We start from the raw sequence: 3435 nt of genomic DNA on the forward strand, positions 1-3435 counted from the left end.
AAATTTATTTATTTTAATTTTCATATTTATTCAGATTTTTTCTTATTCCCCTATTGTTAGCAACAGTTTCGTATTATTTAAATATTTAAAGTTTCATTTACTATTTTTAAATGAAACGTTAAATGTTTGTAAAATGTTTAATGAAAAATTCTCACTATTCTTTAATAAATATGTATGTTTAAGACTTTGTCTGTAAAGTTTGCGTTTTAAAGAAAATTAGTGTTATTTTGGTTTAAATTAAAAGAAGCTGAAATATGTTAAAAGACAGAGGTGGGAAATGACTAGAGACTAGACTATAGTCAAGTTTATATTCTAGACCATCTACTTATCTTTCGTCCTGACTGTGGACTAAAATATAATTCACTATACTATATACTATATTCCATTGATTTAAATAAAGTACAGGATATAGACTAATTAAAGACTATAGACAGGCTAAATACTAGAGTATAGATTAGACTATCAACTAGATTACAGACTAAACTATATACTAGACTATACACTAGACTATAGACTAGACTATAGACTACATAATAGACTAGACTATAGACTAGACTGTAGACTAGACTATAGATTAGACCATAGACTAGACTATAGACAAAAATATAGACTAGACTATAGACTAGACTATAGACTAGACTATAGACTAAACTATAGACTAGACTATAGACTAGACTATAGACTAGACTATAGTCTAGACTATAGACTAGACTATAAACTAGACTATAGACTAGACTATAGGCTAGAATATAGACTAGACTATAGACTAGACTACAGACTAGACTATAGACTAGACTATAGACTAGACTATAGACTAGACTATAGACTAGACTATAGACTAGTCTATAGACTAGACTATAGACTAGACTATAGACTAGACTATACACTAGACTATAGACTAGACTATAGACTAAACTATAGACTAGACTATAGACTAGACTATAGACTAGACTATAGACTAGACTATAGACTAGACTATAGACTAGACTATAAACTAGACTATAGACTAGACTATAGACTAGACTATAGACTAGACTATAGACTAGGCTATAGACTAGACTATAGACTAGACTATAGACTAGACTATAGACTAGACTATAGACTAGACTATAGACTAGACTATAGACTAGACTATAGACTAGACTATAGATTAAACAATAGACTAGACCGTAGACTAAACTATAGTCTAGCCTATATACTTAACTATATAATACAGACTACGCTATGGACTAGAATATACACGAAACTATAGATTAGACTATATACTAGACTGCAGACTAGAATATAGACTACACTATAGACAAGACTATAGACTAGACAATAGACTAGACAATAGACTAAACTGTAGATTAAGCAATTCTATATACTAGACTATATACAAGGCTACAGACTACTCTGCCCTAGTGACTTGACTATAGAATGCACTAGAACATAGACTAGCGTAAAGACTACACTATTAACTAGACTATGTATTAGAATATAGTCCGGAATATAGACTATATAGGCTATATGTCAGACTATCTTTCGATCGATCTATCTATCTTATCTATCTATCTATCTATCTATCTATCTATCTATCTATCTATCTATCTATCTATCTATCTATCTATCTATCTATCTATCTATCTATCTATCTATCTATCTATCTATCTATCTATCTATCTATCTATCTATCTATCTATCTATCTATCTATCTATCTATCTATCTATCTATCTATCTATCTATCTATCTATCTATCTATCTATCTATCTATCTATCTATCTATCTATCTATCTATCTATCTATCTATCTATCTATCTATCTACTATCTATCTATCTATCTATCTATCTATCTATCTATCTATCTATCTATCTATCTATCTATCTATCTATCTAGTCTATCTATCTATCTATTATCTATCTATCTATCTATCTATCTATCTATTATCTATCTATCTATCTATCTATCTATCTATCTATCTATCTATCTATCTATCTATCTATCTATCTATCTATCTATCTATCTATCTATCTATCTATCTATCTATCTATCTATCTATCTATCTATCTATCTATCTATCTATCTATCTATCTATCTATCTATCTATTAAATTAGAAATGGTCTAGTATATAAACCAGTATCTAGTCCAAACTTATGCTCCGTCGAATTTGTTTTCCTATTTTTCTTGTTTTTTAACTTTTAATTTTTTAAATAAATATTATTAAAGAACAATTATTTTCTTTATTAAATAAATATTTAAATTAAAATCTATTTAAGACTGTTTTTAAATTTGAATTGTAGAATGACTGCTAAAACAAATTAAACATTAAAAACAATTAAAATTTGATGGAATATTTCAGCTGTTGGCAGAATAAAAATACAGAGAGAAATGTTTAAACTAGCCAAACAATCTGCAGTTATTAAATAACTTTTAAAACAAAGGAAAGACGTCATTAACGAAGAAAAAGGGCGAGGAGTTTTAAAAACTAACCTATAAGAACTGTTTTTGTATAAAAAGGGAAACCACTGATGGGTCTGATTTCTAATGGGTATTGAAAAAGTTTTTAAAAATTTGTAAATTTGTATGTTCTAAGAAGTCTAGGTTGAGGAGTTCTAAGACCAGGGAGTTAATTTTGTAGATATGAAAGAGTAGGAGCAGAAAACCCCAGTATTTTTTTTAGAGAACAAATTTTTGTAATTTAACCCCTTGGGGGTTACTTAGCCCTTTTAAAAGAAATGAAACCATGTTTTTATTATATTTTTTATTAATAATTTTTATTTCTTGAAATTGCATATATTTATATATTTTATTTTGTAAGAAAAGAAAGAGGAGGGGGGGGATAAAGAGAGAATTTGTTGCATAAAAAATATAGAATATATATTTTGTTAAATTGCTTTTTAATTAATTTATAAAAAAAAAAAAACACAAATAAATTGGAATTACAAACTAAAATAATAGAAATTAAACAAAAATAATAAGAAAAACCTATAAAAATAAACTTATGAAAGAATTTTTTTTTTTTTGGCCATGGTAAACAATTTTTTTTTTTTAAATGTAAATACCACAATTTTTTAATAATTTTTTTTTAATTTTTTTATTGATTTTTTCATTACATTTTTTTTTTTTGTTGTGCAAAATAAAATTTCTAAAAAACTGATTATGTATTAAATGAAATATTAAAAAGGAGTTAAAGAGAGAAACAAGTTTTAAAAAATTTAAAGCAAAAGCCCTTTTTTTTTGGATGGATTAAGTTTTTAAAGAAAAAAATTATAAAAAATTAATTAAAAACATTAAAAACATTAGAAAGAAGGGAAATAAAGGAATTTGTATTAATAAATCGAAAAAATAAAAATCTTTTTAACGAAACAACCAAATATTTCCAGGAATATTATAACAAATTCTTAATATTTGTTTTAATTGAAAAGCATAATTATGTGAACAGGGGGGAGGGGG

Source organism: Lucilia sericata, unplaced genomic scaffold (genome assembly GCF_015586225.1).
Source record: "Lucilia sericata isolate MDLA Ls3-8-SP2 unplaced genomic scaffold, ASM1558622v1 Contig000644F_arrow, whole genome shotgun sequence".
Classification (NCBI taxonomy): domain Eukaryota; kingdom Metazoa; phylum Arthropoda; class Insecta; order Diptera; family Calliphoridae; genus Lucilia; species Lucilia sericata.